The sequence below is a fragment of the Prunus mume genome, linkage group LG3 (genome assembly GCF_029339155.1).
Source record: "Prunus mume cultivar Tortuosa linkage group LG3, ASM2933915v1, whole genome shotgun sequence".
Lineage (NCBI taxonomy): Eukaryota > Viridiplantae > Streptophyta > Magnoliopsida > Rosales > Rosaceae > Prunus > Prunus mume.
This window is the reverse complement of record NC_142700.1, coordinates 19169524-19191292: the sequence shown is the minus strand read 5'-3', so window position 1 is coordinate 19191292 and position 21769 is coordinate 19169524. Positions and strand designations below refer to the sequence as shown.

The 21769-nt window shown below is 34.8% G+C and overlaps 3 pseudogenes across 1 annotated transcript; all 3 read left to right on the top strand.

Annotated features, from left to right (window-relative positions):
• The first annotated feature begins 7638 nt into the window (after positions 1–7638).
• LOC103343560 (uncharacterized) lies at positions 7639–21765 on the top strand (annotated as a pseudogene). Its single transcript, XR_016125358.1, has 16 exons — positions 7639–7925; positions 8168–8230; positions 10944–10991; positions 11289–11349; positions 11649–11963; positions 12081–13461; positions 13596–13820; positions 16556–16709; positions 17466–17637; positions 17730–17786; positions 18985–19146; positions 19408–19465; positions 20245–20291; positions 20888–20924; positions 21038–21131; positions 21466–21765. The product of XR_016125358.1 is annotated as an uncharacterized LOC103343560 (transcript).
• On the top strand, positions 13828–15801 carry LOC148918999 (uncharacterized; annotated as a pseudogene).
• On the top strand, positions 15939–16548 carry LOC148918998 (uncharacterized; annotated as a pseudogene).
• Positions 21766–21769: the final 4 nt, after the last annotated feature.

Below are 21769 nucleotides of genomic sequence, written 5' to 3'. Positions count from 1 at the left end.
ATGAATACCATCCGCATGCTGTCAGAAGCATCCCTTGGACCAGTATGCATCTTCACTACCTTTCTTTTGTCAAATTTGGTTAAAACGGAGGAAAGGAAAGAAGAAAAAATAGCAAACCAAGAGTAGAAGCTCCCCTTTGCTGACAGCCGGGGAAAGGAGGATGTTGAGCCCCAAATCCCAGATTCATGAAAATAGAAGCAATCTTTGCCAAGAAGGGGAAGTCAGAGAAGGGGAGGAGAAGGGAAGAAAAGCTTAGCCAAAGTAAGTAAAAGCCATTAGGGTTTCTTGAAAAATGATGATTTCCGGCAGCTATAAATTGAGTCTTCCCCTACCCAACAAAAACAACCCACAACCTGCAGAGAGCAAGCTTTTCTCTCTATCTCGCAAAACTTCGGACTCGTGCTTTATTCATCTTCTTCTCCAATTTGTTTTTAGCACGGAAGAACCCTGCCTTTCTTTTTTTTTCCCTTTCTCTAGTCAAAATTCCTCACAAAACACCTCATTCCTTACTTAAACACTTTCATTTCTCATAAACCAAGCCTAATCTCTCTCTTAGTGCTAAACCCATGTTGGTTTTGCTCCCCATGCCTCATGCCACTCATGTTGAGCTGAAAGACCATCTGTAAGCATGCCAAAACTTCCTGCAAGTCACCATTATTCTTGTTGGTGAAGATTATCCAAAATATCTCCTAAGGTTTTGCTGCCCTTTCGAGGTATTTTGGGGCTTAATTTTCGAACCTAAACAAAGGGGCAATCTCCTCATCTGCTTTTTGCAACAAGCCCGCCCATTTGCTTGCTTTGGAAGAAAAAAAGCCCCTACAAATTATTACATATTTCTTATTAATATTTATTTCATTTTTTATATTTCATTATTATTTAATTTTTTATATTTCAACTAATAGGTTTTATTTTTTGTATAACAAAATAAAGCCCAAGTGAATAAAGGCAATAGGAAGAAGAAGACTCTTCTCCACCATTCCAGTTCCAGGCCCTTCTTATATAAGATGGATGCACGGTGGCGGGTAATAATAAAATAATTTATATTGAATTTTTGATATGTCATTATTATTAATTTATTTTTTTCATACTAATATTTTTCTTCTCTTGTTCAATTTAGGGGGGTCGAAATTCCCAGAGATCGACATCTTTGGTGACGTTTATGTTCGATCTGGGAATGAGTTGGCCGAGTCCCTTCATGTAAGTATTATTTAATTTTAATTCTTATGTTACGCATTCAATTATATGCATGTTTTAATTTATATTTTATGTTACGTTAAATAGACGATAATAATGGAGAGGAGCAGTTGGTCATTGAGTGCGCCTCCCAACTTCCTCCAGAGACTCCGATCAGTCAGTAGATCCTCCACAAGATCGGTTGAGATCTTGGCGGAGGCGTTGGATCGGACTCTCGGGAGGAAGGGAACATACTTGTCGAGGATGGGAATGCCCGGCGAGAGGAACCTAGACCACTGGTCATCGTCGCGAGCAAGCGGTCGGTGGTGTTTTGACATCACGCAGTGGCGAGCTTGAGGTCGGATGTCGATGATTCTGCGGTCCTCGCGCGATGCGGCATTCCAATCCCAAATTTTGGTGCACCGACCTCGAGCCCGTCCACCACGAGCATCCCCACCGGACAGGGCCCTTTAAACCCCAGACCTCAGAGCCGCATATGCCAGACGACCATGTAGATTTTGGAACATTATTTGATTAGTTTTTTATTTTCATAATTAGTTTTTAAATATTTCTCTTGTATTATACATTTATTTTATTTTATATAATAAATGTATTCTTTACAATTCATTTTTTAATTGCAATTTCATTTTATTACCCAAAAAAAACCAAATTTATTTTTTTACAAAATAAAAAAAAACGTAATATTAAATTTAAATAATATATATTAATTTTGCGCAACGAAATGTTTCTCGTCGCAAAAATTCACTTTAAAAAAAAACGTAAAAAATATATTTTAAATACACTTAATTTATTCTTGCGCGAAGGCTTTGTGCCGCTCCAAAATGTATGTGCGACAACAATTTTTCGTCACACAATATGTCGTCGCGTAAACGCTAATCTCGCATGACGAAAAATTCCGTCGTGCAGTGTTTTTCGACGAATACCCTTCGTCGCACAAAGGTTTGTGCACCGAACAGTTGTGGACGTCCCAAAATATTTTCTGTAACGAATGTGCTACGTCGCACAATTTTGCGCGGCGAATGAAAAAAATTGGTCGCGCAAAGTCTTTCTTCATGCTCTTTGCGTGACGGATTGTGCGCAACGAATTTTCTGTCGCGCATAATTATGTGCGACTAAAGGTAACTTTGCGTGATGAAATTCTCTTTGTCGCGCAAAGTGTGAAATGTAGTAGTGATCATTCAACTCAATTACATTCAATTGAATTATAAAATTCAACTCAACAACTCAAAATAATATTAATTCAATTTGGCAAAACAAAATAAATTTTATATTAAATCATAATCTTACTCTTACATGGGTATATTATATTATATATATATATATATATATTAATATATATATATATATTAATTTATATATATATATACACATTATTATCGTGTGGATGCTCTTGTAAATTAGCAGGAAAACAGGTAGTGGTAGTATAAAATACATGACATCTGCAGGATAATAACGTTTCGATGTCCGCATAGGAAAATTTCTAATATATATTGCTCATCGAATGTATGGGGATTGGGATAACAATAACATCCTCGACCCGTCCTCAACCGGAAATTTTTAAAATTTGGGGATCCCCATACCCACCTCCGATTTTCTCCTAAAATCTCCTCCTGTTAGGGTCTCGTTCTTGATGAGGACCTAACCCAGTGGGAATTTATGCCAAGGAAAACAATGGAAGCACATCAGGATCAGAGGGTACGAGCCACGCAAGGCTCTAATACCATGCTAATATATAATTGAGGAAAAAGTGAGAAGAAGAAGAAGAATCGAGAAATCGGATAGAGAAAATGAGAATAGTATCTAAGATTTCTTTTTTCAATTGTTGAATATTACAGTACCAAAGACACCTTTATACTTCGGGCTTTGCTTAGTAATTAAGCTAGCTCTCCGTAACTAACTGAAAGATACACGTGACTATTACAGCTAATACAAATTAGAGCATTTCCAGAAGCGGTGGGGAGGGGGGCTGGGAGAAAACTGTTTCCAGAACCCAAAGCTGCCGGGGCAAGGTGTGGGCCCCAGAAAAAAATGTTGCATGGGCTAGCCCTCGGCGAGTCGGCCAGAGAACAAAAGCGCGTTTTGGGCCTCGTCGTATGTAATGACGTCCGACGGCAACGTCGGTATGCTTTAAATTTTAACGTTGGCGGCGTGCACGCGCAACGATAAAAATTTGCCGCGCCGCTGATCGCCGCGGCTCTATTACGTGGCGCGCCGGCCGTCCGATCGGGTTTGAACAAAATCCAACGCTTCTCATTTTTCGCGAATAAAAAATGAAAAAAATCGGAAGTTGCACCCAACGGCTCTCTTCCACGTGGCGATGCTCTGGCGCTCGATGAAGTCCTTCCGGCAATCCAACGGCTGTTCAATCGCCAAAAAATAATGAAAAAATGAAAAAAATCGGAAAAAATTTGAAAAAATACCCAAAAAAATACTGATGTTTTTTCCTATAAATACCAACAAATACTCTTCACTTTTAACACCACCTCTTCATACATTTTCTTCTCATTCTACCATTATTCACTTTCTAGTCTAAATTTTTTTCACTTTCAAGTTGAATTTTTCTAGAAAAATTTATGGGTTCTTCTAGTGAAACCGGAGGGGCATGGAGTGTCATGGAAGATGTTAGCTTGTGTGAGTCTTGGCTCCACATTAGTCATTGTCCCGTAACGGGCAATGAGATGAAATTCTGTCATATGTGGAAAAAAATTCATCAGGATTTTTGTGAAAGGGTAAGTGGTACGACCCGTACAGATCAAGCACTATCTAGTAGGTGGAAAATTCTTAACAAAGAGTTGGCGAAATGGAGGGATGCCTTGGCAAAGGCGATGGACAACCATAGAAGCGGGGAAAACCTTACCAGTGAGGTAATATTTTTGTAATTTTTGTTTTATTAATTTCTATGTCATATTAAAGTTAATTTAAATATTTCTTGCAATTTATATATTTTGTTAATATTTCTTGTATTTCCAATATTAATATGAATGTTTGTTGCAATATTTAAATTTTGTTTTTCATTTCTAATAAATTGTTAAGGTTTCTTGTATTTCCATTATTATTTTTTTATACTTGTTGAATTGCCAATAATTTTTAAAGTTTCTTGCATTCCTATTTTTTTTATAGACTATACAAGCACAAATGTTTTTGGTGCTCTTGGGCAAGGAAAAAAAAGCTTCAACCATACCCATTGTTGGGAGGTGGTGAAGAATTGTAAGAAATTCCAAATTATTCCAACGGGTCCGACGGTAGTCTTGAACGAGACGCCACTCTATGAGACACCGGCATCGGATTCACCTATGGATTCCCGATGAGTCAAGACTCACCTGCTCGAAAAGGAGCCGAGGCCTATTGGGAGGAAGGCGGCGAAGGCGAAGAGAGGGAGTAATTCTACCAAGTCATCATCTAAATTTTTGGAGGAACTTTCAAGGATGCAAGCCATGAGAATTGAAATGGACATGAAACAACAAGAGCACGATAGGGTAATTGATGTAGAAAATGCAAAAGAAAGGGAGTATGTACGCCAACAAAGGGAGTATGCACGCCAAGAAAGGGAGTATGCGACAAGAAAAGATTGAAAATAAGGATCGGGAAACAATGGCCATGGATACAACCCATATGTCCCCTGACACAAAACAATATTGGAAGCTAGAACGAAGGGATGTTATGAGACGAAGACTTTTTCGTGACGATGGACCTAGCAACACGGATTGGTTAAATGATCAAAACAATTAAGTTAGTTTGCTTGCCTTTCATTTCATTGTACCATTAAATTAGTTTGCTTGCCTTTCATTTCATTGTACCATTAAATTAGTTTGCAAACCTTTCATTTCATTGTACCATTAAATTAGTTTGCTTGCCTTTCATTTCATTGTAATTTTTTTTTATTTAAAAAATTAGTGGTAATTGATGTATTTTATTTTATGAGTTGTATTGATTTTCTTGTAGTGAATGAAGAAAATATTCAACAAAATTCCTTTTTATTCAAAACATTCCATACATAAAAAGCAAACCACAACCAAAGCATAAAAAATAAACAAACCACAACCAAAGCATAAAAAATAAACAAACCACAACCAAAGCATAAAAAATAAACAAACCACAACCAAAGCATGAAAAAAACAACAAAGCATAACTAAAAATACAACATAAACATAATGCACTAAAATAACTTCTTCACTTGACTTCATTGACCTTCATTGCCTTTCACCGCCCACAAATGCTCCATTAAATCAACTTGACGGTGTTCATGAATATACTGACGATTGCATCTCCGTGTAGCGCTCAATCATGCGATGCATGAAAGTACCGTCTCTAACTAACGGATCATGCTGCACTGGTTCTCCATTTGGCCCCATAGGTTTTTCATAAATTCGTGTTAAGGTCGTGTTCATGGGATCTGGCTCATACACTTCCTCAACATCATAATCATACTCATCTTCCACAATCATGTTGTGGAGGATGATACAAGTCATCATTATACTTCTGAGCACCTCCTCGTCAAATAGACGCGCCGCGCCCCTGATAATAGCCCACCGAGCTTGAAGGATACCAAAGCACCTCTCCACATCTTTTCTGTACCCCTCTTGATAGGCAGCAAAAAATTTTTCCTTCTCGGATCGGGGATGTGGAATTGATTTCACAAATGTTGTCCATCTCGGGTAGATACCATCAGCTAGATAATACCCGTTTTGATACACGGTATTATTGACTTGATATGTGATATTTGGGCATTCACCTCTCAAAATATCATTGAACACCGGGGATTGACCCAGGACGTTCAAATCATTTTGAGAGCCGGCAACTCCAAAGAAGGCGTGCCAAACCCGGTATCAAAACCAGCAAGCTGCCGAGGATGATGCTTTTCGCCCTTTCCGATTACCATAATCCCTTGCCAAGCGGTGGACAATTTTTCCATTGCCGGTGCATGCATCAATGCTACCAATCATTCCAGGAAATCCACGAGACTCGGCTTTTTGTAGAAGCCGTTGCGAGTCCTCGGGCGTAGGTCGCGCAGGTAGTCCATGGTGTACAGATTTTCCACTGCATCACAAAATCGCACCAAGCTCTCCAAAATAGTGGACTTCCCCATCCGGGCAATCTCATCCACTTGATCAGCAGATGACCCATACGCCAACATTCGTATCACAGCTGTGAACTTTTGCTCGGAAGCAGCCCCAAATCTCCAGCACAATTTTTCTTTTGAACAAAGTAGTCATCATAATTGCAAATATCATGCATGACTTTATTGAACAAATGGGGTTGCATTCTATATCTTGCTCGAAAATGAACATCAGAGTACAGAGATTGTGGGATAAAATAATCTTCCAGAAGATTCTTACCCCGAGAATGTCTATGTCTGTCCACATTCGATGCCCGGCCTTCTCGTGAACCACGACGGCTCTGGTTTTCTTCCTCCATCAAAGCAACGGCCACACCAAGTTGCTCATCTAGTTCTCTCTGCGCCCTTTTGCTTGCAGCTCTTCTGCGCATTCTTGCTCGCCTTTCTCGCTCTTGCCTATCCAAAACATCTTCCATGTCTGACATTGAGAATGGAGAATGAAATCTAAAATCTGAGAAATGAAATCTAAAATATGAGAAATGAAGATGCAGAGAAGATATGGTGTGGGAGGTATGAGCTGAGCCTCTGGTTTTATAGAAAAATTTAGACAGATAGAGATGACACGTGGCGCAATTTTAGAGGATGAAAATCTTATCTGAAATTTGAAATTCAAATGAAATTTAGAATTGGTAATTTATCTGGAATTTGAATTTCGAAATGTATCTGAAATTCAAATTTTGAATTTATCTGAAATTTGAATTTTGAAATGTATCTGAAATTTGAAATTTATCTGAAATTTGAAACCGAAAATCTTATCCGATATGAATAGTATTGACACGTAGGAACCCAAAAATCTTATCCGAAAATATTATCCAAATTAATTGTTTAAATAAACAAAGTTGTGAAAAAAACAAAAAAATGAATAGTATTTGCCATGGCAAGGGGCTATCACTGCTGAAACACACATTTCTTTGGGAGCTAGGCAGCCACTATTCACGTGAATAGTAACTGCCCTAGGGCTCCTTGCCATGGCAAGGGCTAAGCGGTGGAAATGCTCTTAACACACATAATTAATGCAACAGTCTTGATACAACAGCAACCTTGCGCGTCAGCTATTAGCCAAATAGTTGGCTCATATAGGAGAGCTAACATATAAATTGACCTTTAACTTATCAAGATATAACAAGCATTTATGTTGAAATTATATATACTAAAACTGAGTTCAGGAGTTCACTGTTCCTAGACTGTAGCTTAGCAATAGTAAAATGGCGGTTTTGCCCCGCTTAAGAGATGGTCGGCTTCCTTGAGCTGACTTATGGACAGTGAATTGGCCTTTTTGTCCTCTAGCCCTTCTCTTTTCTTCGTTTGAGTCGCTGAGTGAGAGGAGGAAAACCTCTTCTCCTCCATCGCTCTCTCCTCTCTTCCTTTCTGTCCTCCGCTGCTCCGAAATTTCTTCATCTTTCGATCGTTTCTTCCTCTTTCATTCCATCGTTCTCCGTTTTATCTCATCCTCTCTTTTCTTCGTTGGAGTCGCTGAGTGAGAGGAGGAGAACCTCTTCTCCTTCATCGCTCTCTCTTCTCTCTTCCTTTCTGTCCTCCGCTGCTCCGAAATTTCTTCATCTCTCTCATCGTTTCTTCCTCTTTCATTCCATCGTTCTTCCTTTTTGTTGTTCAGGTAATTTCTGGTTTTTGTTGTGTTTTGGGTTGTGTTTAATTTCTGGTTTTTGTTATTTATTTATTTATAATTGTTTTGGGTTGTGTTTGATTTATGGTTTTTGTTGTTCAGGTAATTTCTCTTTTGTTAATTCATGTTGTTTTCATTTTGATTGATTCATATATATACATGCGTTTTCTTTTCCAATTTTTCTGTTTTGATTTTTTTATTTTTTAAACCGTGTTTTCTTTGATATTTTGCAGGAGTTCTTTTGTTGCTTTGGGTAGAGCAGTTTGATTGGTGTTTTCAGTTCTGTTAAGCAAGAGGTGAGTTTCTAGGCTGAAAATGCAATTAATTGTTTTAAGTCATCAATTGACAATTGGTTGGTGTTAATTTGTTGTTGTAGTGATAGATTTAGATGTTTACAATATCTGAGCATGTTGGTGAATCCTTTGAGTGTTTTGACAATTGGGCTTTCTTTTTTTGGTTTTTGATTTCCACATTGTTTAGTTTATAGAGTGTTTGTACAAGTAAAGAAAGCCTCTGGATTACAAGGTCGTAATTTGATATGTACGCTTTTGCTGTTGTTTTTACTCCGAATTTTATCTTTAGTTTTGTTTTCAATTGAGGATCCATATACATTAGCTATTGTTTTGTTTACAAAAGTTAGAACTAAAGAATCACTTTATAATATTTCAATTGATCTGCTACTGTTATTGGATTCCTGGGTATTTTTTTCCTTCTTATTTGACTTCCATATCATATTAGTACATCCACCATATAGACACATCTTTCATGCTCTATTTTTTGTTCGTCTTGCTTTAAAGAGTTTATTATTAGATTTTCTTGAGCATGGTTTTCTTTTGTTTATTGTAAAAAAAAAAAAAAAGAAGAAGACAAAAAAAGGAGAAACTTTGGTAGATTGAATGATAGAGTAGAGAGCCAACACACAAACGGACATTTGGTGGTGGAAAAGGGAAATTCCAAATGCAATACCTGTGAATCTTGGGACTTTTGTTTGTCTTCTTAACACACTCTTCGTCTTGACATTCAATCTTTTCCTATGTTTTCTTTAATTTTCTTATTTTGAATCACTAGCAGAGCAATGGGATTCCCAACTTTTTTCAAAACTGAAAATGGTTAATATAGGAAATGGAAGGAAAGGTGGAACTGTTTTTCCCTCTTTTTTCTTTTCTTTTCCATTTCTGTGTTTAAGGAAAAGAAATTCTTAACATGTTGGATTTGGTGAGATTTTCTCTATAGCTCTTGGACATTTTAATTTTTATCTTAATTTTGATTCGTTTGAGTCATAGTGTTTATTGGTGCCACGTATTTTACGGTTCTTTTGTGATTGAATGTGTGTGAAATTTTTTGTGTATTTGGCTTCTGTTTTCTTTTATATCTAATTTTTTGCTGGCATTTCATAGCCATTGTTTAGTTGTAGTCTATGATAAATGATAGTAATGGATACCAAATAATATTCCTGTGCTTTGTGGGAAAACAGATGAAAAGGAACAAAAAGTAAAAAAGGGAATCTAAGATTCAAAAACTTTTATGTTTTTATTCTCTGTTTTAGAAACACTTGCTTTTGTCCCCCAACAAAAACAATCAATTCATCAGCTGTTGATGGATTACTCTAAATTGTGTTTGTATAAAGGCATTTTCCATTGAAATTATGATTTAGATAAGTGGTATGATTGATTTTTCATTGAATTGATGAATTGAGTATATGTTATATTAAACATTTGACTATGGTTATGAACCGGACATGTTCAAGGTTTAGTATTTTTTAAATCAAATTAATGAACTTCGCATCTATTATTCCTTTTTTTTTTCTTTTTTTTGTGAAGCAAAATTTTGTAATGTGCATTGGCGGATGACACTAATACTTAACAAGATAAGTGAGATTATGAATGAGGATTCTGTAATGAGTTTTTGAAATTCTCTGTTTTTCACTTTACAGGAAAACATGGAAAATTGTTGTTGATTCTATTAGTATAATTTTTTTAGGCACCGTGTTTCTGGGATTTTGTTGCTTGCTGAGTTTATTCTCTATGTTTTTCATTTTGAATCATTACAACTGAGGTATTCTAGCTATCTCAGCCTTTGATTGTTGCTTTTGATTGAATTGGTTGATAAACAAGAAGATAATTTCTTACAATCTCTGTTGATAAATGAGTAATTGTTGATAACCTTTTTTCCTTTTTCTTCCTTTGTTGCATCAATTATAATAAAACTTCGATCCAATTTAAGAAAATGCACAAATTGGTTAATTAGATTCCATGAATTATATGTGAATAATATGCAAATTCATAAAAACAAACGTATTAATTCATTAATCAATTATAATGAATGATGTCAAAAAAAAAAAAAAAACTGAGTAATTAGTTTTGACCAAAGGTTGGTATATTAAAGCTAATGAACTAATGAACCAAAAGTTGATGCATAAAAGCATGACCAATGTTGCTTTTCATATTTGATTTTCAAGTCTATTGATGTGCAAAATAGTTAGGTTTAATGTATGCTAGGAATGTATCATTGATGGTGTGTCAAAATAGTTAGGTTTAATGTATGCTAGGAATATCTCATTGGTTAAGTGTCAATAAAATCTTTGTTTTTGTTCTCAATTACTGTTTATGCCATGCTTGAACCCGAAGTATAAGATGTGATGATAATTGAAATCCCTAGAGACCAATCTTGCTTCTGATATTTTATTTTCAACTAAATTGCTTAGAAAAAAAAAGGCATAATTTCATTGCTCACTATTGATTAAAGGTATCTACTTTTCTTTTGGCTGAGTGATACCTCTCTTAAAGATTTTATGAAAGCTAGCTGAGACTATATGTAATTCATAGTCTCAGGCTGCTCATTCTTACTAATCAAGAAATCTATAATCTAACAAACTAAATCACCAACTTTATCACTAACTTTTTAGAGTTAATAGGATACTCAAATATAACAGATCAGTTATATAATTAAGGATACACCATGCGTCAATATCTTTGCCTACGATTTTTTGACCTTGGTTGTAATTGACAGATACAATTTTTGTTGCTGATCTTGGCGAGAACCTTGGCTTTTGCATGGGTAATTTCTCTCTCTCTCTCTCTCTCTCTCTATACATATATATATATATATATGAAAGTTTGAAATTTTCAAAAGTAATTAGCTTAGAAGTTGCTGCTTTTAATGTGTTGTTACTTCGGTTTTTCTTACATTTTATTTAGAGCATGTATGTGTGTGTATATATATATATATATTAATCAGAATGTATATATAAGTCATGTGCTTTCAAACCATAATCACAAACAGAATCTGTATGTTTTTAATTTTTGCTCTTTTGATTATTCCTTGATTTCATTTTTTCGGTTGCGTTTGTTATAGGTGTTGTCTTAACTGCGTTTTCGACTGTTTGATAGCTCTTCCCATTGTTGTTAGGCAACAGGTCAGTTTTCTATTCGTCTTCTGAAGAAGTCATGCATATCAACTGTAGAAAATTGGTTTTTGGATATTGTTTCATTTGAAAATTGTTATTTCTGTGGTTATGATGTTCTTGCGTATATCTGGTTTGCTTGGTTAGGCTGCAGAAATTGTGTTTAATTTGTTTTCAGATGTTGTGTTATTTGAAAAATCTTATTTTTATAGCTGTAGTACTGTTGGTGTGTGTCCATTTTGCTTGATTAGGCTATAGATGTAATAAAAATATTATAAGTTAACTCATGCATTTTTTTTTTCCCTTCCCAGCTATCGATCTGTTGGTTGGAATTTGTAATTTTTGGATATCATGTCTAAAAGGATTGCAAAAACCAGAAAAAGGCTGAGAACACAGGAAACCCATATTTCTACCACTTTGAGTGGTGCACAACTCTGTCATGAAAATGTTTGTTGCACTAATACTAAGCATAAGCATCAAGCCAAAAAATTCTGGAACCAGAGTTTCCAATAGAGCTTTCATAGTGCAGCAAGCTAGCACAAGTCAAACAACCAGAGAAGAGATTTCATTTGACATTTCTGATCAGATGAATAGGGGTCAAGCATTTTATCAGAGGAAGAGGCAAAGTGCGTTTTTTCCTCTGTTAAATATTTATTTTAAACCCTATCTTTATATTACTCATGGCATACATTTGTCTTATTTTTTTCTCTTTTTGCCCTGTTCTATGTTTCCTTTCTTTGTAGGAATGATGGAACAGTATGTGGATTTGGGAGATAAAAATTATAAGTGCATTTATTGTGGTGCACTTTTTTGGTTCAAAGAATCTGTTAAAAAAGCAAATGCAGCCAATGAGCCTCTTTTTACTCTTTGTTGTCAACAAGGAAAGATCAAACTTCCGATTTCAAAGCCAACACCTCCTTTTTTAGAAAATTTACTTGATCCGAGTAAAGGCCCAAAAAGTTTGCTGTTTAGAGAGAATATCAGGGCCTATAATTCTATGTTTGCATTTACTTCAATGGGAGCCAAAGTTGATCACTCAATTAACAGTGGACCAGGTCCTTACATTTTTAAAATTAGTGGTCAAGTTCATCATTTAATGGGTTCTTTGTTACCCCTTGAAGGTGAATGTCCAAAATTTGCTCAGCTTTACATATATGACACCCATAATGAAACAATGAATCGCCTTAACGCTGTTAATTGTAAAGAAAGGAATGAAAAGCTTGATGAAGACATTGTTCAAGGTTTGATTAAGATGTTTGATGAATCAAATGAATTGGTAAAACTTTTTCGAACAGTCAGGGATAAATTCGAAAGGGGTTGTCTAACTTCTTTAAAACTGAGATTGTTGGGCCGACAGGCAGATGATAGTAAACAATATGAACAACCGACATGTGATGAAATTGGTGGTTTGGTTGTGGGAGATATAGGCCTTTTTGATTCGAATAGAGATATTGTTATAGAGTTGAAAGCTGGAGAGTTGAAACGAATCACAAAATTAAATCCAAAGTTCATGTCTTTGCAATATCCTATTCTTTTCCCTTATGGCGAAGATGGTTATAGACCTGATTTAAAATGGAGCAATGATTACAAAGGTCATGACCCCAAAAGAGGAAGGGTGCCTATGAGAGCTTTCATAGCTTACAGATTCAGGAAAGAGGACCTTTATTGGATACATTGTTAAAAGGTGGAAGATTGTTCCAACAGTTTTTAGTAGATTCTTATGCAACACTTGAAGAAGATCGATTGGATTACATTAGAAAAAATCAAAAAATTTGAGAAGTGAGATTTATAAAGGTATTTATGATGCAATTTCAAAGGGTGATAGTGATGCCAATAATGTGGGACAAAAAGTGATATTGCCTAGCTCATATACTGGAAGTACTAGATACATGCTTAATAACTATCAAGATGCTATGGCAATTTGTAGGCATTATGGTAATCCTGATTTGTTTATAACTTTCACATGCAATGTCAAATGGCCTGAAATTGTTAGAGAACTTGACAACAAACCTGGATATAAAGGAGAGGATAGAGCTGATCTAATTTCTAGAGTGTTTAAAATGAAGCTTGATGATATGATCAATTATATCAAATCAGGAAAAGTTTTTGGAGAAGTTGAGGCAGGTGAATTTTACAAACTCATAATTTCTGCTATCCTCAATTTCTAAGATATATATATATATATGCATATATATTTTTTTAATGATAATAAAACTTATTAGGTTTTTGTGTGTATTTGTTGCCCTCATCACAAACAGAAATTTGCACGATCGAGTTCCAAAAAAGGGGATTGCCTCATTGTCATATGTTGGTTTGGTTGAAAGAAGGTTATAAATGCTTCTCAGCAGTAGATATAGATTCTATCATTTGTGCTGAATTACCAGACAAGGATGTGGATCCTATGCTTTATAACGTTGTAAACCAATTCATGATCCACGGTCCGTGCGGAGAAATCAATCGTAATTCTCCATGCATGCGGCGAGGTATGTGTTCTAAATCTTTTCCCAAACAATACAAGAGTGAATCAGTTTTTGAAAAAAATGGTTTTCCCACATATAGGCGCCGTGAAGATCCAACAAAATTTGTGTTAAAAAATGGAATAAAGGTTGACAATAGCTTTGTGGTGCCTTACAATTCAGAACTATTATTGAGATACAACGCTCACATAAATGTTGAATCATGTTGCCAATCAATGCTTATAAAATATCTGTTTAAATACATAAACAAAGGTTCAGATAGAGCTAGAGTAGTTTTTCAAGACAAGCCAGAGGATGAGATATTAGCTTATCTTAATTGTAGATACATATCTCCATATGAAGCCGTTTGGAGATTGTTTCAATACCCTATTCATTCTAGAGAGCCTGCTGTTGAACGATTATCCATACATTTGCCTTTAGAACAAAATGTTGTTTTCAATGGTGATCAATCACTTGAATCAATTGTTAGCCAAAAGGGTATTGAAGATACTATGCTAACAAGTTGGTTTAAAGCAAACCAAATGTTTCCTGAAGCGCGAACATTGACTTATGCAGAATTCCCTACAAAATTTGTATGGGATTCTCGCAACAAAATTTGGAAACCTAGGAAACAAAGGAGATCAATAGGTAGAATTGCCTATGTACATCCTACATCTGGTGAATTGTATTACTTGAGAATGCTTTTGAATTTGCAAAAAGGTGCCTTAAATTTTGATCACATCAAAACTATTGATGGAATCATACATCCGTCATATCAGGCTGCATGCAAATGCCTTGGTTTGTTAGGAGATGATAAAGAATGGATTGAGGCTTTAGCAAATGCTGTGGACACAGCCTCATGTTCTCAACTAAGACAATTGTTTGTTACAATCATTTTGTTTTGTGATGTAGGAAATCCTCAATTGCTTTTTGATACTTATTGGCAAAATATGTGTGATGACATTTTGTACAAACTACAGAAAGCTTTTCTAATGCCAAATCTTATTTTGTCAGAATCTGAATTAAAAAATTCGCTTTTGTTTGAATTAGAACAACTTTTTAACACATCATCTAGCTCTTTAAAAGATCATTATCTTCCAATGCCTGATGAACATAAAATGTCAGAAATTAGAATTAAATTGCTAAGAGAAGAGTTAAATTATGATGTTCATCATTTAGCAAAAGAACATTCAATTTTGATAACACAGCTAAACAAAGGCCAAAGAGATGTATATGATTCTGTGATTAATGCTGTGAATGAAAAAAAACCAGAACTTTTTTTTGTTCATGGCCATGGAGGAACTGGAAAAACTTTTTTGTGGCATATTATAATAAGTAAAATTAGATCTGAAGGCAAGATTGTTTTAGCTGTTGCTTCATCAGGAATAGCGTCATTATTATTGCCAGGTGGTAGAACAGCTCACTCTAGATTTAAGATTCCCTTAATTGTTACCAATTCCTCAACATGTCAGATTAAAAAAACAACTCATCTTGCTAGATTGATTCAAAAGGCTGAACTGATTGTTTGGGATGAAGCTCCTATGAATCACAAACATTGTTTTGAAGCATTAGATAAATCACTTCGTGATATTTTATCACATCAAAATGCTTCATTTGGTGGCAAGCCTTTTTTACTAGGTGGTGATTTTAGACAAATATTACCAGTTATTCCAGGAGGAACAAGAGAAGAAATCATAAACGCCTCTCTTAATAGCTCTTACTTATGGCCTTATTTTAAAATATTCTGTTTAAAAGAAAACATGAGGCTATCAAAAAAAGGGTTGAACAGTGAAGAAAAACAGAAAATAAGTGAGTTTGCTGCCTGGATTCTTCAAATTGGAAATGGCCAAATAATTGATATTGACGATCCAAATGATGAAGAGGCACCTTGGATTGAAATTCCTCAAGATTTACTCATTCAATCAAACATAGATCCTATTCAATCAATTTTTTTGGCAACTTACCCAGATTTCGACAAAAATTTTGCCGATTTTGCTTATTTAAGGGAACGAGCCATTATTACACTAGGAATTCTCTGTGAGAGATAAATAATTACGCATAATAGACTTATTGCCTGGAGAAAAACGCATTTATTTGAGCTCAGATTCTTTATGTTCATCATCAACCAATTTTGAAAACCTTTGTATGATCTATCCCACAGAATTTCTCAATCAACTTGAATTCAATGGTTTGCCTGAACATAGTTTGACTTTAAAAATAGGCATGCCTATAATGTTATTGAGAAACCTAAATCAATCTTCAGGTTTATGTAATGGAATAAGATTAGTTGTGACCCAAATGGTTGATAGAGTTATTGAAGCAAAAATACTCACTGGTAGCCACATTGGCCACAAAGTGTTTATACCTAGGATCGTTCTTTCAAGCAACAGAAAACAAATGGCCTTTCATTTTTAAAAGGCGCCAATTCCCAATTAGACCATGCTATGCTATGACAATAAACAAAAGTCAAGGTCAATCTTTAAAACAAGTTGGGTTATATCTTCCCCAACCTGTTTTCAGTCATGGGCAGCTTTATGTCGCGTTATCTAGAGCTACGTCTAGAGAAGGCCTCAAAATCATAATAGATAATAATAACGAAGTGCCAAATAAATACACTAAAAACATAGTGTACAAAGATGTTCTTCAAAATTTACTCAGAGGTTTCAGCTTCTATTCATACATGATTAAACATTCCTCTAATTTATGCAATAATTTTTTATGCATCTTTATACTAACGAAGGGCATATATGTTTTTTCTTCAGATTGATGGCACAATGAACATTGTTCCGATCCACAATTTGCACCGCTTTCAATCCAGTGTGAAAATTAGAATGTGTGTCCAAAACCTGGAGAACAAAGGTGTTCAGATTTGATGATCAACTTGCTGCTTTGCAATGTGTCTCGGTTGACGCAATGGTGAGAAAATCAGTTTTTTATACTATTTCAACTTAAACAATAACTGGATATACATGAATTGTGTATTTGCTTGAACACTAATATCTCACTGTTAACACAAGTCTTATTAATAAACTCTTATTGTAAATTATACAATCTAACCCTTGCCATTTGCCATAATTTTGGTATTTCATCTACATTTAGAAAATTCACCGCATTCAATTAAAGGTATATTTATGTTTAAACAACACCATTCGTTTTGAATGCTTATTCCCTCATTAATCGTGTATGCTTATCAGATTGATAGTTTGTTTATCTGATTTTTGCTTGAAATTTATTGCAATTTGTAATAACTCCTACAATTTAATAGAACGCATATGAAATAACGTGTACGCCACACAAAAAATCCCATTACTTCATGTCCATTAACAAACAACTTCTTATATATTTTGAACGTTAATATTTAAATGAAATTTTTATAATGAGTTATTGGATGAATGTTAATGATTTTTTTTTGTGGATAATGATTTATTGGATTGGATTAATATTGATGATTTTATGTCTGGATAATGATTGTTGGATTAAGTGACTATATATGATTATTTGATTTGTTGCTTAAATTTTGTGATGGACTTCTTTTCCTCCCACTGTTTGTTCATTTGTCTAGAAAAAAATGATTTGTTGATTAATTGATATGACTGTTTGGTTTGATTAATTCATGTGTATGACAGAAAAGGTTAGGAGCTGCATTTGAAGCCTCATTTATTTGGCTTGCAGGCTTGATTTACTTCTCCAGGTTTTCATTCTCTTCCAGCCATGTTTGACTCGATTTAGGTTGTTCCACACATCAATGCCATTAAGACCTGGATTGAACCAGTTTCTCTCATTCCTGTCGATGGAAAAGAGCGCTCTGCATATTTTTATATTATAGAATTGGGTGCGACTGTGGGTAAGCGATAGTTAAAACAAAGACATGTTATATGACTCATTGTTCTTTTTTTGTGTTTATATGCAAGTGCTAACTATTTTCTTTATTGTTAGGTAACAGTGAATCCATGCCATTCATTGAGGCTCTGCGACAATTGTCTTTTTCAGTTGGTAAGGTTGTGGTATATGGCTGTTTTTTTTTTTAAGGAACTATGAGATAATTTCTTCGCCCACATGCTTGATTCGGATTGTTAATTATGTTTTTATGCTGTGTGATCAAAATAGATCATTCAATTATTGTCGTTGGAGTCGTTGAGAGAAGGAAAACCTCATCCCCTTCATTGCAGCCCTCTCTCTCTCTCTTCTCTCTTCCTTTCTCTCCTCCGTTGCGAACGATTATCTGGAGGCTTCGACTTTATAGGAGTGGCGTGTGTTGGTCTTCTTCTTCAGATCAAACTCCAGCTTTCTCTCTGTTTCAGCCTCTTTCTCTCACTAATCTATAAGTAAATTTTGCTTCATCTTTCCATTCGATTTTTGTTGCCCTTCTTTTTCATTTTTGTTGTTACTAATATCTTGGATCTTATTTGATTAAACTATGAGACCTGTTTTAATTTGCTGCCCTAAAAGTCCAAATCCCTAATTTTTCCTCATAGTGGGTCTGTGTTATTGATTTGCAAATTTTATCCAAATACTACAATTGATTTGATTGTGTTATTATTTTCATGAAATCAGGTTAAACAATTTAGTTATTAAAATACTATATGATTGCTTTTGGTAAGGTTTTCTGTTTGGTTATTAAAAATTAGTTGGTAAACCCTGAAATCGGTATTTGGATATGCTGGTTCTTTTGTTATAGGGTTTAGGATAGCTCTGTTTTGGTAAGCAGGATGTGCTGCTATTTGATAGCTCTGTTTAAAGGTATGTTCGTTCTTTTACTACAGGGTTTTAATTCAAATTCGTTCTTATACTGGTTTATGGGACTAGGGATCTGAATTTGATAATTTTTGTTTTCGTAGGGGAAAGAAAATTTGGGAGTGTGATTCTAGGAACTGATTGCAATGTTTTAGCATAGTTGACTTGAAGAAGACTGGTTTAGGAAATATATGTGGGATTTGAAAACTTCTAAATTGGAATTCTGTTTGTGGACATTAGTGATGACGAGAAAGAATTCAGAAGAGTTAAAATTCATAATTTTTTTGTTTATGGGTTTGATTTACCAAGCAGATTTTTGCTGATTTTTGCGTTGAATGGAGACTTATTCAAAACTAAAAAAGTTTGTATATCCTAATTTCAGAATGCAGAGTTTGGTTCTATTGTTTTTTTTCCTTTTCTTGGGCTAATAATTTGGTCATGCTTCTACTCTTTGCAGCTGCTAGGGACTGGAATGGATACGCAGGATACATCTCCTTTAGTGTTGCTATTCTTTGACAAGCAAAGATTTATATTTAATGTTGAAGAGGTGCGAGAGAGAGAGAGAGTCCTCAGATATCATAGTCGTCTTCTCTAATTCTCAGACATGGGTACTTTCAAGGTAAGCCTGCATAGCTTATTTTCAGATCTCACCCCCTGCGAATTCATCTCATCTCATCTGCTCTTCGCATTCTTTCTTGCGTTCTAATCTCATCCTTCTTGAAAATTGCAACTTCCCCTTCGACTCTCTTTGGTCTTCATCGTTTTCAAGGAAAAAAATTGTTGGTTTTAAGGTTCTTTTGGTTTTCTAAGTTGATTTATTCATTCGTCATGTTGAAAATTGAGAAGTAAATCAGAAATTGACTTTGGTTTGTTGTTACAGGGAGGAAGATTGAAAGAAAAAGAACTAGAGTAATTAATACAAGAATCTGATGTCAATGGTATGAATCTCTGTCTCATTTTGGTTTTGTTTTTGGTTCACCAAATGGTTTTTATCTGTTCTGATTTTTTTTATATGAGATGTACAGTTGTTGCAGCTCTTAATTCTTCAATTTTGTCCATCTTACTTGCTAAAGTCGAAAGTTCACATTAGTTTGGTTGTTTTTGGGTCTTCCTGCTAACTACTTAGAACATGCATTTTAAGTTCAATTTTTGTTGGCCTGGCATTTCCCTTTTTGGAGAATCTATTTCATTTGTTTTAACTTTTCCCTTTATCCATTTTTTTCCCCTAATAATTGAACATATTTTTCATCATTGGGTAACATTCCTTTTTCTACTTTGTTGGTTAAGCCAACCCCAATGTAGTGAGTAGAAGGAAATTTACAGTTTCATAAAGAAAGAATTTAGGTAACATACGGACTATTACCCCTATGTTGATTTCGTGGTCTGTTGTTGTTTTGTGTTTAGCTAATTTCAGTAGTGGATTAGGGTTTCTAAATGCCAGTTAATCACTCTGAATCTCAATGTTGTTGTTACTTATTAGTTGTGATTTTTCCCAAAAATATGTAGCTTAAGGGTCGATGAAGTACTCATCAATATGCTTGCTCAATGTTGTTGTTCTTTGAATCTGTGTTTTGTTGTGATATTCGGATTTCTCATACATTAGACCATGCTTCCTCTTTTTGGTTCAATGTTGAAAGCATTTAGGTTTGATATGTTTACTATCTCTAATTTTTGGATCCTAATGGAATTTCTTTGATTATATATGTTGTTTCTCCAGACCACCAATGAAAAAAGCATTTAGATTTGATGGGTTTGATGTCAATGGTATGAATCTCTCTCTCTCTCATATTTTGGTTTTGTTTTTGGTTCACCAAATGGTTTTCATCCATTTTGATTTTCTGCTTTTTTTAATTATTTTTCGGGGATTAATCTCTCTCTCTCTCTCTCTTCTGGATATTGTTAGCAAATTAAAACAAATTAGCAAATTTCCTTTTCTCTCCATCTCTGGTTTCGCTTACCTAAATTGTGTTTGTTTTTTTGGCATCCTTATATGATTTCACTTTAATTTCTGGATATTCTTAGCTAACACTCTGATTTTGTTCTAGAACACCATTTTTACAAAAAATATTATTTCTCTTTCTCTTCGGGTGATTTTGTTATCCATTTCTTTTGCTTTTTCGTTCTGGCTAAGCTTTTACTACAAGCATTACCGAACCTCTCTTCGGATCCAAGTTTTTAGTCTATGTTTGTGGGGAGTCTTTCAGCTTCCAAATTTTGCTTTAGTTTCCACACTGGCCACTGATTTGTGTTGGACTTTGTGTCTCTCTCATTCTCTGTCTTGCTGTCTTGCTCTGGGTATTTTTATTTTTGATTTATTTTTTACAAATTTCGCTTCATTTATTTCGTTAATTTGATTTCAGGTTCTTGGATAATCCCTAATGCTATATAAAAGCTGAGGTATTTATACATCACGACACATTGGTAACCTTCAAATCAAGTTCAATTTTCTCTATTAATTTTAGTTCTTATTCTTTGAGTTTAGTATTGATTCTGTGTTTTTGGTGGTGTAGGGTTACGAGATAGAATTTTCAAATCTTTGATGACAACGACAATGCAGAGATAGTTGTTTTGGGATTTCGATTGTTTAGGGTGACTTTTGCATAGGTAACTTTTGATTGTTTAGACCAATAGCTTTTTGATCATATACTCTTTGTTTCAAATGCATCTAGAATCATTTAAACAGCCCTTTTCCTATGCCTTTACAATGTTTTTCTTTACCCAAAACACATTAATTTGGGTAGTCTTGAGTGGTTTCTAATTTGGGTAGTCTTGAGTGGTTTCTTTCCTTACAGATTTTGGTCAAGCTAATTTTTTGGTTTAATGAAAAGATTGTGCATGCATGAAATACTCAAGCTAATTTCTTCTCCGATTTTTCTGTTTTTTCTTCCTTTTTCTTCTTCTTTTTTTTAAAACCATGTTTTCTTTTGATATTTTGCAGGTGGTCTTTTGTTGCTTTGGATAGAGCGGTTTGGTTGGTGTTTTCAGTTCTGTTAAGTAAGGGGTGAGTTTCTAGGCTGAAATTTCAATTAATTGTTTTAAGTTTTATGAATAGAGCATAGGAATTAGCTAATGGCATCAATTGGCAATTAGTTGGTGTTAATTTGTTGTTGTAATGATAGGTTTAGATGATTACAATATTTGAACATGTTGGTAGACCCTGAGTATTTTGGCAACTGGGTAGTTGAGATGTTCCCGGCCTATTTTCATCGCTTTATACACATTTCACACAATTTTAAAACCCC